Source organism: Bos taurus, chromosome 28, assembly GCF_002263795.3.
Source record: "Bos taurus isolate L1 Dominette 01449 registration number 42190680 breed Hereford chromosome 28, ARS-UCD2.0, whole genome shotgun sequence".
Classification (NCBI taxonomy): Eukaryota; Metazoa; Chordata; class Mammalia; order Artiodactyla; family Bovidae; genus Bos; species Bos taurus.
This window is the reverse complement of record NC_037355.1, coordinates 34,541,087-34,554,704: the sequence shown is the minus strand read 5'-3', so window position 1 is coordinate 34,554,704 and position 13,618 is coordinate 34,541,087. Positions and strand designations below refer to the sequence as shown.

Sequence of the window (13,618 nt, the reverse complement as noted above, 5' to 3'; positions counted from 1 at the left end):
CGGAGAATCCCATGGACAGAGGACCTCGCAGGCTACAGTCCATGGGGTCACAAAGAGTCAGACACGACTGAGTGACTAAATCACCAACCACTGGACTGCCAGGGAATTCCCTCCCATGATTTCTGATATGATCTTACTAACACACACTTGCGGAATCTTCCCTCGTTCCCATTTGCAGATGAAGAAACAAAAGCTTTAAAAAGTCAGTTCCTTCTCAAAGTGACTCAGAAAGTAAGAAGAGAGGTGGATCTGTTGTTTCAAGTCAGAAATCTTGAGTGAAAGATCTCTGTCTTTGGGGGCTTCCTTGTTGAGGAAGGGAAACTAGAAGGAGCTCTGCCCCCAAGTCTCTTGTTTGTTCATTCATTCTTTCTATAAATACTTACTGATCCCCACTACCAGGCACTGTTCCAGACACTGCGGATGTAGCAATGAACAAAAGAATGATTAAAATCCTTTACTTCATGGAAGAAGGGTGGGGGAGAAAGTGGAGGGATGAACAACAAATAAAATATGTCAAAACTATTTAGGCTTGTTAATATTTCACTATCCTGACCCACAAAAAGAGCCATTTCATTCAGTTTAACCAAATGGTGTTAAGTGCTATGGAGAAAAATAAAGCCAAAAGTGGGGATTGCTTTCCCTGTTCTGCAGTGAAAAAGGTCTTTCTTGCATCCTCACCTGACCATGTACACCTTTTGTCTCTATCAAGAAGCTTGACTCCTTCCTGAGTACTTGAAGCTCTTCATGGTCTGGATCCCGCCACCTCTGTCCGTCCATCAGACCAGCAGCTCCTGAAATACGGCCCCTTCTGTCTGTGCAGGCAGCCGGCCCTCCGTGGAACCGTCCTTCCTGCCATTGTCTGCCAGCCCTTCAGGCCCAGCTGGAGTGTCAGGGCCTCAGAAGAGCCTTCCGCGCCTTGGCCTCCTTCTCCCAGACAGTTCTAATTGCTCCCTCCTCTGCACTCACATGCCACTTTATTAGAGCACTTAGAGCTGCTCTTCTCTTTAGAAGACGCCGTGATTTATTCATGTGCCTTATTAATGGTCCTATTCCCAGTGGCTGGTGCAGGCCCGGTAGGCAACAAGGCTCACCACAGGCGTGATGGGCGAATGAAGGCAGGAGGAAATGCCGAGTGGGAGCTGCAGGGAGTAGAGAATCGGGACAGGTGAGCTTTATAGAGAGGGTCAGCTGAGGCAGATCTTGAGGGTTGGAGGCACTGCCCAAGGGAAAGGAGAGGAGAGGGCCATGCTTGACCAGCCCGCGCTTGCCCACTCCTGCCCACACTGACCTACTCACACCTGCTTACTCCTGTGACCTCCTCCACCACCACCTGGCCTTACTTCGCATGCTCTGTCCACCCTGGGCTTGCTTTTCCTACTGGCTTGGTGGCTCCTGTCCTTACCTCTCTCCCTGCTTCTGCCCACAGGTACCCCTCAGTATCCTCTGGATGGAGGAGCTTGCCCCAGTGAGCACCCGCAGTGCCCAACTCTGCCCTGCCTAACGCTCCTTGCAACTGTAACGCCTGCTGGGCAGCAGGGCTCAGGGACTGAGCTGATGGCTTTTGGATCAAACTGCTTGTATTTGAATCCTAGCCGTGACCTTGGGCAAGCTGGTTGTCTTTTCTGTCATTCCTCGGCCATTTCTTCTGTGAGGCATGGGCGATAACTGTCCTGAACCACTGGGGTACTGAGAGATTCACGGAACTAACCCACGTGGAGCGCCAGCCCAGAGCAGGGCTTGCATTAGGTGCTCATGAGCATCAGTCCTCGATGGCAGCTCTGTCTTTCCTGCGGGGGAGGGGAGGAGGTGTTCTGTGAGGCCAGGGGCCCCCTCGGCCTTGTTCTCTGCCCAGTACATGTGGAAAAGTCTGGTGGTGACAGGTGGGTGACAGCATCCAGCGGGGAGCAGAGTGGACAGCCCTGGAGCTGGGCTGAGCAGAGAGGGGCCAGTGTGACACGGCCTGGGGAGGACCGCAGCCTGGAGACCTGAGTTCGGGGCAGAGGCAGGACCCTTGCTTTCTGTGTGATGAACCCGTCTCTCTAACACGCACATTGATGAGAACTCTCTGTGTATCCGGGAACAAGGTTGTCTGGAAACCAGCGAGATGCCGGACGGTCCATTTGGCCTTTTGCCAAAACGCTTCTCTCCATGAGATTATACATTCTAGGCCACATCCCCTCCATTGACACTTCCTCCCTCACTTTACTCCTTTCCTTACTCCTCCATCATAAAAATCTCTAGAAACAGGTTTTGTTCAAAGTGAATGAGGTAATAAATTCTCTGTTTCTGACAGGCCGACAAGAGAGAGAAATTCTGTAGTGGGAGATGCAGGCCTACTCGCTTGCCCTGTGGAGCTTTGGCTGATGTTAAGGTCTGTCCAGGGAGGAGGTACTGGGTAGGAGGGGGGAGGAGGCAGAGGAAGCTCTAGGAGGAGCCCTTTGGGTCCACCCTGGGTTCAGGTGGGCAGCTGCTCAGGCCAGGTAGGATCTTAGTAATTTATCAACTTGCTCATGGCCAGGGCTGGGTCTTGGCTGACAACGAGCTAGGTGGAAGGAGCCACAGTCATTCATTCACTCATTCATTTTTTCAATCTCCTCTCCATCAATTCTTTCAGCAAGTCACCTAGCATGGATGAGAGGGACCAAATTCCCCTGGAGTATGACCTTTTAGAGGAAGCCTTCCCACAAAGGATCCCAAATATTTGCAATTCAAGTCAGAGCAAAAGATTGATTTTCCTGGTAAATAAAGAGCTCCTACCAATCATTAAGGAAAATAAACAATCCAATAGGAATCCAGGCAAAGATATGAACGGACAGCTCACAAAAAGGGAGTACAAAGAACTCTGAGACCAATGACGTGTGAAAAAGGCTGACTCTCACTCATCATGGGAGCCATGTACATAGAATGGCACTGCGCCGCAACCCCAGCCTCAGACTGCTCAAGACTGCCGACGAGGGTGTGCAGCGGGCACACACTGCTGCCTCGTGGGCACAGCGTGCTGTTGTACACAGACCACAGAGATCACCTTGACCCTGCGCTTCTGAAGGGTGACCTGGCAATAATTTAGCACTGCCTCTACTCAGCAAGTCATCCCATCTCTACACGGACAAGGCTATTCCACACGTACCAGATTGTTCCCTGAAGCATTTTCAGTATCACCAAAGATTTGAAACAGCCCAAGTGTCCTTCACTAGAGGGTGGGCTAAATAATTTATGGTGGATTGGTACAACTGAACACTATGCAATCATGAAGAAGAGGGGAGGGGAAAGGGTAGTAGGAAGTACTTTTATGCACTGATGTGCATTGAGCTCCAAGATACATTTTTAAGTGAAAGTGCAAGGCATTCCGTAGAATGGAATACAAATGATTCTTTTATTTGTATAAAGGAGAAAAAACATGAATATATGTGTACACATATATATACAAAATACGTAAATGTATATGATGTACAAATTCGTATTTAATGTACATATATGTTCATTTTATTTATTTTTTTTTATTTTCTTCATTTTAATATGAACAGTAGCATAATCTGTATTATGTACACACAATATAAGTAGCACCTTAGGTGAATAGTTGCCGCTTTGAGTCTCAGTTTTCACATTTATAAAACGGGAGTTGTAAGAAAAGGGCAGGCAAAGCAATGATAGGAAACAGCAATGGAAGCAGCACCTTATATACGTGCCTTATATATTCCAATGCACGTATATATGAAAATGGTTCTGCACGTTCACCTCTGGAAGCACGCAGACCCCGTGGCTGCTGCTGGGGAGCAGAGCCAAGAACTTGGAGGCTGGGCCCATGGCAGGAGGGAGACTTTTCACTGTAGCACATTGTGCCTTCCGGGTTTTGGTTGTGAATGTATTACCTATTCAAAAAGTAGCTATCGTTAACTTTCTCAAAAAGAGAGATGCAAAGGATATTTTCAGCTTAGCTGAGGCGGAGGTGGGAGTGGGTCAGGTGGAGAATGAAGGCAGGGCCTGCAAGGGCAGGTGCCTGGAGACACTGAGGCACACCGGGGGCCAGGTGACTGGCTGTGGTTGGAGCACAGTGTGGGGGAGTCTTGATAAGAACACGCCTGGCAAGAAACAGGATGGATGAAGACAGATTTATATATCACGGTAAAGAGTCAGGCTTTTATTGCAATGAGAGGCTCTTGAGGGATTTAATGGGGGCCAGACATGGGTTATATTTTCGGAAGAGCCTCCTGGAGGCAGGGTGGGGAGGGTTCTGGGGAGAGGACATTCCTGATTTCCCCTCACCTTTCTCGGCCTTTCTCATCTTTAGTGATGCTGACCAGTGGGTGGGGTGAACTCTGTTGTTGCACACAGGGAACTGAGGCTGAGGAAAACTGAGTCCTGAGTTCCCACTTAGAGTCAGGATTCAAACTCAGGTTCCCATGGCTCTGGAGTCTGAGCTCTGATTTTGGCTCTGTGTTGTTGGGTGAGAACTGCAAAGTGGTGGTCAAGCATCAGGTCCAAATATGTGGCTGATGAAGTCAGGATGCAATGGCAAGAACTTATCATCAAGTTTCCACCAACTCGCTGGTCCCTCTCCCACCCCTCAGTCACCGTCCGAGTGACCCAAGTCCCCGGTCTTATTCATGGAAGAACAGCAGTGCATTTCTTAACAACACTCAGTTTTCTTCTTCTGCAGGTATAGTGAAGGTCAGACTTCTTACAGCTGTAACAGGACAGCCTGGACGGAGGTTCCCTCCAGATGAGGTCTGTGGGAGATGCATTTGGCTCCAGTTAAGCTGAGCCTTCTACATTTTCTGGTCATCTGGTTTGCATTTTCCTATCATTTCTTTGCCTGCATTTTCCTTACGACTCCCATTTTATAAATGTGAAAACTGAGACTCAAAGAGGCAACTATTCACCTAAGGTCACCTGGTTTATCAACTGGGGAATCAGGCCTTAAACCCTTGCCTTGGGACACCAGATTTTTTTTTTTTTTAAATTAATAGGGGTTTATTTGAGTCTCATAATAAAAACCCAGAAGTGTCTTGTGATTTCTTTCAGAGACGTTCAGTAAAGAGAAATCTAGGTTCTCCTTGTGAGGCTGGTGTTTTCACTGTTTGTGGCCAGGAGTCCGGCCTATCAGATGCTGGGCCCTGGGGCAAAATGTGTGCCTGCAGGAGGCTGGATCCGCGGGCTGGGGAGACAATGGCGGCTCAGGATGCAGGCGCTTGCTCGGCTGGGCCTCTGCTGTGAAGACTGCCACTGGCTAGTTTAATTAAGAGCTGGGGGAAGAAGGGTGCATTGTGGTCCAGGAGCTGAGGAGGTCAGCTGAGGGGGGTTAGGAGGGGCCTGGGAACCAGAAGATGTTCTGTCTGCTCTGTCTACCTCTGGGGACAGCCCAGGCTCCCAGAACAAGCAGGTATGTTCAGGGTGCTGGTGGGCACGTGCTGCAGGGGGTCTGCCTAGGTTGGCTACCTCCTCAGATGCTGAGACCCTCCCTGGCTATGAATAGAAGGTCCCAGTTTCCCTCTGGGCTCCCTCCTGACTTTTCCCAAAGCCTAACCCCAGATCTTGAATCTCTGTTCTGCCACTCACCCAAGCTGTGACCTTGGGTATGTCTTATCAACTGAGTCTCAGTTTTTTCATATGCAGGATGGGATAATGTAGAATAAGGCTTGCTTTTCCTGCCTCCACAGCATTTTGGGGAAGACCTACTGGATAAGTGGATGAGCTGCAGTGCGGAAATTGTAAAGCACTGCACAGTGCTTGCAGGGACACTGATGAAAACATAGCTGTCCCCACCATTAGAACATCTTCAGCATCCCAGCTTTACCCAGACTGCCCCGTGCCTTCCTTTCTTTTGGTAATAGTAGGGTCATCTTGATTTTGTTTAACTTTTCAACTGGCAATACCACATTATTTTTCCAGTTCCAAAAGTAGTACAGATGCACTGTAAAACATCTCTTTTAAAGAAAAAAAAATTCCAGCTTTAACACTGTCGCCATGTGACTTGGGGGAAGCCGTTCTCTGGGTTGGACTTCCTCATGTAGCCGCCAGATCAGAGATGACGAACGTACGACGCGCACACGGCCCCTCTTCAGTCCAGTGCTCGTGGCAGACCTCTCTCGTGGATCGCAGCGTTGTTTCCTGGCGTCCCTGGAGGCTGCTTCAGAATCGTGCTCAACACAGCCTACCATCCATCAGAGTGGCTGAGAGAAGGAATCTATTGTGCCTTGATGCCCAGATGAGCTCTGATGTTTTCTGGAGGAGCAAGTCCCGGGGTTCAGGCCCTGGGAGAGAAGTTTGGAGAGTCCCTCAGCTTGTCCATCTCATAGGGAGTTTCCTTTTATCTGATTCTGGAATCTCAAGTATTGTGCAGCAGATAATGGCTTCCAATGGGGAGTTCCCTGAAAATTTTTAAGAATTTAAAAAAAAAAAAAGAAATGACTCTTGCGAAGTCAATGGAATGTGAGCAAGTGACTTAATAAATTCACACCCACGCAAATGCTTGTGCTCCTTCAACTCAACATGAAACTGGGCGGGGTAGAATATTTTGGAAGCACTGGCTTCCAAAAAGCACACAGCGTGGGGAAGCAAGCTGATGCTAATAGGATCTACTCTCTGGAGGCCTTATACTCAAGTCTCACATCCCTAGAACTTGAATGATCCTAGTCCCCCCTTTAACAAATGGGGAAATGGACCTAGAAGACAAAAGTGAGCTGTCCAAAGTCATCTGGCTTGTGGGTAATAAAGCAGGCACCTGAACCCAGCTGCTAGGTCCCCACTTTTTTTTGGGAAAACTACAAAACCCGCCAAGGGAAAGTCCCCAGTGTTTGGAATATTACTATGAAGAGAAGTTTTCCTCATCGTTAATGTGGGAAAAACACCATCTTGGTGTTATCATCCAGACCACACCCACCACTGGTGTCACTGCCCCCTAACAGTCGGACCTGAGCCCCTTCTGCCTTTGGCATGTTTGTGTCTGCAGAGATAAAAACCAGGCTGCACAGGGAGCCAGGAACATTGGATTCCTGTCTAGGCAGCAGGCAGTCCTGAGCCCTCTCTGGACTGCAATGCCTTTGTTAAACAGCGAGGGGCTCCTCCTGGCAACTCCAGTTCAGAGGCTAAAGGGGTGGCTTCTGGAGTCAGCCTGCCTGGGTTCTCTCCGTAGTTTTGACTCATATTAGCTGTGCCACCTTGAACCTCTCTGTGCCTCAATTTCGTCATCTGTTAAATGAGAATAATAACATCCCCTACCTCGTAGGTTGCTGTGAAGACGGGATGAGTTACTCCATGTGCGACAGTACCAGTCAGTGTTAGTTAGCTGTGGCAGCAAGGACCCTGACTCTCAGAGCCTGGGCCCACGCAGAGAGAGGTGAGGAGTGGCTTGGGGGCCTAGCAGGTTTCACAAGGAGCACCAACTGGTGGGCTAGCACCCTTATTTGGGGCCTCTCTTCAAAGAAACTGCAAAGCTGAATTCAGCGACTTGGCCAAAGTTCAGCGACATCAGCTCCTCCTCCAGGAAGCCCTCCTGGATGGGTGGGCTGACCCACTCCCTTTCCCTGCCGTGAGGTCCCAGCCCCCCCTGCCAATGCCACCCCTTGGTCTCAGACAAAGCGGGCACCAGCAGAGGCAGCAGCCGGGCTGGCTCGGTGGCTTTCATGAAGCTGGAGCTCCCCGGAGCCTGTGCTGGGCTGTTCTGCTTTGAATGTTATTTGCATTGCAATAGGCAAGCCTAGCCTTCAATACAGGCCCCTTCTCTTTTGACAGAACAGCCTCACAATTGCCTATTGACCGGGCACCTGTTCCTGCCCCAGACATTATGCAAATGCCGGCCAGGAGCGAAGCCGCCAGCCCCCGGGCCATTGTGCATTGAACCCTGATGGCGCCCTGCCAGCTCCCAGCCGGCCTTTGTTCCCGGCTGCTCAGCGCCACCCCCGCCCGCCCGAGGTGCCCTGCCGAGGAGCCGCCCGCTGTCAGCTACTTGGGTCCTTGCACCTGAAGAAAGACCCTGCGAGCTGGAGGCTGGCTCACGCTGAGCCCGGGTTGGGGCCCTGGAGGCGGCCATGGAGCGGCGGGCCCTTCAGTCCCCAGGGACCACAGAGAGCGGGCCTGGCAGGCGGAGGTGGGGGCAACCCAGACCGTGCCATCTGGGGGAGGGGGATTATAATAATCACTCTCACATCTGCTGAGGGCCTTCCAGTTTGCAATCCCCTCTCAAGGCCATCGCCCCACCAGGCACACCTGCCCCTTGAGGAGGTGGGCGGGCAGGGGGATGTGTGCCTTCACCCAGGAGGGGACTTGGGGCCCCTGGGGGGAGCTGGCTGAAGCCGCAGAGTCAGGATAGAGAGGACTCAGGCCCAGCACTGCCAGGGGCGCCTCTGACTCCCTGAGTCTTTTCTTGCTGCTCCAGACCCCCACCTTCACCCATGTAACTGTAAATCCCCGACCCACGGTGGAAGGTCCTGCGTGGCATGACTCCAGCCCACCTCCTCTTTTTGGTTTCTTCATCTTTTTCTATGCCTTCGGCTTCCTTCACTCAACCAAAGCATGGGTTTTCAAAGCATGGTCCCAGGGCCAACAGCTTCAGCACTGCTGGAACCTGTTAGAAAATTCCAGTTCCCAGGCCCCAGCTGTAACACGCTGCCTCATAAGCTCTGGGGTGAGGCCCGGCTCCAGGTGCTCTAATGCATGGACAACTCTGAAGACTACAACCCCAGACTGGGCTTTGCAGAAGTCTCAAGAAAGGAGCCATCAGCTGCCATGGGGCCACCGACCTGCATCTGTAGCAACAGATGCTCTTGGAAGGGGGAAGCCCAGGTCTTCATCCCACCCTTGGTGCCCAGCTGGGGCACCTCTGGCCCATTTTCTTGCTTCAGAAGAGCCATCAGGATGGGGAGTAAGAGCAAGAGCAGGGCAAAGCGCTGGAGTGACCCTGGGTGCCATCCCAGCTGCTCCCCGCCAGCCCTCTGGCCCCCCAAACCCTTCACCCAATGCCAAAATGCTTTAAAGAGTTTGGCCCAAAGCAAGGAAATCTGATCTCTTGAGAGGCCAGGGCAAGGTTCTGAGAGCCAAGTGTTGCTCTGGTCTCACAATTTGTCTTCCTCAAGTGTTGTCAGAGAGCTCTTTGCCTGAAAGACAAATCTAAAAGAGAAGTGAATGAAGCCAAGTGAAAGTGAAGTCGCTCAGTCGTGTCCGACTCTTTGCGACCCCGTGGACTGTAGCCTACCAGGCTCCTCTGTCCATGGGATTCTCCAGGCAATAGTACTGGAGTGGGTTGCCATTTCCTTCTCCAGGGGATCTTCCCAACCCAGGGCTCAAACCCAGGTCTCCCGCATTGTAGACAGATGCTTTTTCTGTCTGAGCCACCAGGGAAGTCAGCTCTCCCCAAACCACATTCCTTGGTGTGGCATTCAATGCTTTTTAGCATCTGGCTGCATGGCTTCTGCCTCAGTGCCTCAACGTTCTATCACGCTTCCAAATCTCTGCTAGGAGTGGCCTAGCTCTGCTAGGGCATGGGTCTGGGGAGCACAAGTAGAGGGTGTCATTTAAACACTTCTTCTTTTGGGGACCATCAGATTAACTTCTGCTCATGTTTATAGACTTCTTGTCTCTGCCATTGGGAAGTCTTCCTATTTTTTCTATTCAGAATCATTTATTGAGGACCTACTAGGTACCAATGTTCTGAGCTCTGGGGGACAGAGGGTAGCATGTTGCGTGAAGTCACCCACCTCTCAAGGAATTCCCGATCTAGCAGAGGAAACAGACTACCACTGTATGACCAGGCCTGAACGAAGGTTTAAGTGGGTGTGGAGAAGCAGGGCTTGAGGGAAGTTGGATGGATCCTAGCTGGGGACTACTTGAGTTGGGAGAGGTATAAGGGAGGGGGGGAGTTCCACGTGATGGGCAGGTTTCCTGATGTGCATGTGGATGGTGGGATTATCCCTAAGAGGGAGACTGGAGAGAGAGAGAGAGGAAGGTTAGGAACCAGATGAGAGGGTGGGGAGAGAGTTTTGGCTGAAGTGAGTTTTGAATTGTCCATGGCACAGGCAGAAAGAGATGCCCACTGGTAGATGGATGAGGGTTCTGGCCTTCAGGGAGGGTCTGAGCTGAGACTGATGGCACCAGAGTATTGAGGTGGCAGTGGGGTCTTGGGCTGACTCTCCTGTCCCCCCAGATAGGAGTCACGGCAGTGCCTGCTCTGACTTTTGGGTTCCCATCCTATATTACCTCCTTCCTCATAGAGTTGCTCTGTCCTGGTCTGTTGGCCCTCTGGTTTTAGGAGCACCTGAGAAGCAGAGGTGAAAAGCGCTGGTTTCCAGATCACCAGGTTCTAATGGGGCTAGTGGTAAAGAACCCGCCTGCCAATGTAGGTAGATGAAGGAGAAACAGGTTTAGTCCCTGGGTCGGGAAGATCCCCTGGAGAAGGAAGTGGCATCCCACTCCAGTATTCTTGCCTGGAGAATCCCATGGACGGAGGAGCCTGGCGGGCTACAGTCCATAGGGTCGCACACGACTAAAGGGACTTAGCCTGGATTCCGTGAGGATCTAATGGCTTGGGGAGGCCTTGGTTTTTTCAGCCTCTGCTGTGTGACTCACATCTCTCTGCTTATATCTTTATAAGAGCATCATGTAGAAGGAAAAGGGCCCCTAACAAGCCTTGTGGTGCCAGAGGCACATACCCCTCCCCCAGGGGATCAACAGCAGGTTAGGGCCAGAACTAAGAGGAAAGTGAGGCTGCCCCATCTCACAGAGGAGGAAACTGAGGCTCAGGAAGGAGCAGTGATGTTTCCTGATTTGACTGTGATGTTAGCAGCAGCAGCAGCACTTTGAGAAGGTCAAAGACAAAGATCTAAGACATCATTTGCAGATGAGGAAACAGAATCACACAGAAGGGAAGCCACGGACCCAGGCTCCCTGGATGGAAAACGTGTCCTGACTCTTCTTCCACTGCACCATCCCATCCTCTGGGATGGGTGACATCCCTGGGAGGCAGGCGCTTCTGACCTTCCAGAGAAAGTGCTCTGTCAAGCCTCGGCAGACACCAAGCCCAAACACTAAGTCAGCCCAAACACTGCATAGGACCCTCTGATCCCCACAAAGTGTTTGGGACTTCACAAGCATCAGCTGAGAACCTGCTGGGTGCCAGGCATGGGATGTGCTTTGGTACAAGTTAGCCTCCTTCCCTTTGCCAGGTGTGAAAGTGGAGGGCAGAGGGCTTCAGCTCTGGCTCAGCCCTGTCAATGGTAGGGGAGGAAGCCGCGTTTGAGCTGGGTGGCCTAACGCCTCCGTCATCTCTCCACCACAGAGCACAGTCTCCTTCTTGCTGGTCCCCGCAGCTTCTAGCTTTGAGAAGGGGACCCTCAGCACCTTCCCCACTCACAGCCCTTCTGAACTCCGCTGCAGGGTCCTCCCCAGCCCTGGACTTGACTCCACCTGACCCAGCTCTGCTACCAGGGCACCCAGGGGCCCTGGCCAGGTCCTTCCCTCTACTGTGGCCCCCTTTCCCTGTGTGCTGTATGCTGAGTGTGGGGCCACTTTATATTTACAACAATCACTTCCTTCTCTGGCCCCTCCTCCTCTGCGGGCCAGCTGTCCTGGGCTGGGGAGAATGACTTCTCTCCATGGGCTCTGGAAAATGTTCCTTGGGAATAACGGTTCAGATGTTCTCTCTCCCCAGTCACCAGCCCTGATTTACAAACCAGATAAAGTGTATTTTCTTTGTGAATCAAGAGTGGGTGGAGAGTAACCGAGCAGGAGCCCCTTCCGTTGTCACGGGATAAAACCGCTCAGCTGAATGGGCTCTTGGACGATCCTTGGAAGGTGGCTTAAAGCCAAGAGGAGACCTGTGCGCCTTTTTCCCTGGAGGGGCGTCTGCTCCCTCCCACAGCTTACACATTTTTTCATGGGCTCCACACTGCTCTCTATCCCCGTGGATGCCCATCAGTTCTTGTCTGTTCTGAAGCCACCAGCCCCTCCTTGGGGTGAAGGACTCGGGCTGTTCTCACTTTTGCTTTCAGATCTGGATTTAAGCATATTAGTCAAGGGCCCACTATGTGCCAGGCCTTGAACCAAGCACTTCCTACCTTCTCTTTTTTCAATCTGAGGCTGAATGCATTAGTTCGTTTAACAAGGGAAGCCCTGAGAGTCAGTGGGATGAGAGGCATGGCTGGGGCTGTGAACTGGTGGGAGAGGGAGTCGAGGCTAGGACCAGATCGACTGCTTTCTTTTCTCATCATTCTTGTATTTTCCTCATAATCTTTTCGTTCCGTTTTACCCCAGCGTGGCTTCCACTGGTGTCTGTTGGACTGTAAATGCCTTTTCAACCTCTTGTGTTCGAAGTACCGTTTTTCAGTTCTTAGCACCAAGGAAGGTGATGATCCTAAAGACAGGCTGCAGAGAAAACCATCCAGGACTAGGACACCAAGGTACTCGTTGCCCAAGTTTGAAGGACTCAGCATTGAGTGTGGCCTTTGATTTTGGCTATATTGCTCAAAGAATATTCTGGAAGCTGTTGAGTCTGAATCTAGCCTGCTTGCCTCTCTGGGTTTAAATCCTGGCCCTGTACATATAACTGTGGGACTCCAGACAAGTAAACCGCTCTGTGCTTTGGTTTCCTCATCTGCCAGTAAGGCTGATGGAAGCGCCTCTATAGGGCTGTTGTAAGGATTAAATAAATTTATATGTGTAAGATGCACAGAACTTAGTGGTGATTAGTGGAAGTAAGCACTAATTCATGGTAGCTGTGGTAGAAATGGATGCATTGGGTCTGAGGAGGGGACTGGACAATTATTCTGGCTTTGTTTTTTTTTTTTTTTTTTGGCTCCTGCCAAGATATCCAGGGCTGGGATCCAGATGGGGAGCTGTGGCCTGAGGGTCCTGTCTGTCCCGTCCTCTCTTTCCTGTCTGGCTGCCTTGGTGGGTACATGGAGAGCAAGAGGTTGGGGAGGGGGGTGGGCATGCATTTCTGTCCTCGGTTCCTGGGAACCAGCTGGGCATTACATATGAGACCCTGAAAATTCCAAGATAATGTTAGCCAGATCCGGGGCTCAACACGGCTCTGGTTGTGATGAATTCCAAATGGTGCAGAGGCCTTGGTGCCCAGGAGCAGCTGGGGAAGCTGTGGCGCTTCCTGGACCTGGGGACCGTTAACTCGAGCCGACAGGAAACATGGCCTGAGACCCCGAGGAGCTCTTCGGGCTCCTCTCAGCCTGGTCTCTGGCAGGTGGTTCCATGGTGCCCCCTGGGCAGCCAACGGCCCAAGTGGCAGTACAGAAATTTATTCTGGGGCCCCTAACTTAGTGACAAGCCCTCCCTCTCTGTGTGTTCATAACTAAGCTCTAGAAAACCAGATTGGGCCAGGACATTAAGGGCAGTGTCCAGTCTGCTTGCCTGGCCTCCTGCCCCATGCTTACCTCGCCCTCTTTCCTTTCTGTCTTAAACCAGCCACTACTGACCTGATCCAGGCGTGGGCGGCAGGCGCGGGCAGGGCCATTGTGGTGAAGCCTGCATGGCCTCTGGCCTTGAGTTCTTCTTGAAGGGAAAGGTACGAGTCAGGGAGGATGCAGTGTGACATGGGCTGTGAGCTGCTTCTACAGGAGCCTAGCCCGGGCTGGGGGTGTGTACGGGGTACCTTGGAGGGGTTGCCAGGGAGAGG

The 13,618-nt window shown here is 51.6% G+C and overlaps 1 long non-coding RNA gene across 1 annotated transcript in view; it reads left to right on the top strand.

Moving 5' to 3' along the window:
- The window catches only part of LOC112444769 (uncharacterized), a 66,436-nt gene extending 62,995 nt beyond the window's left edge, over window positions 1-3,441 (top strand). Inside the window, exon 2 of the long non-coding RNA XR_009493265.1 lies at window positions 710-3,441. This is a non-coding gene — a long non-coding RNA (uncharacterized lncRNA). The remainder of the gene's footprint in view (window positions 1-709) is intronic.
- Window positions 3,442-13,618: the final 10,177 nt, after the last annotated feature.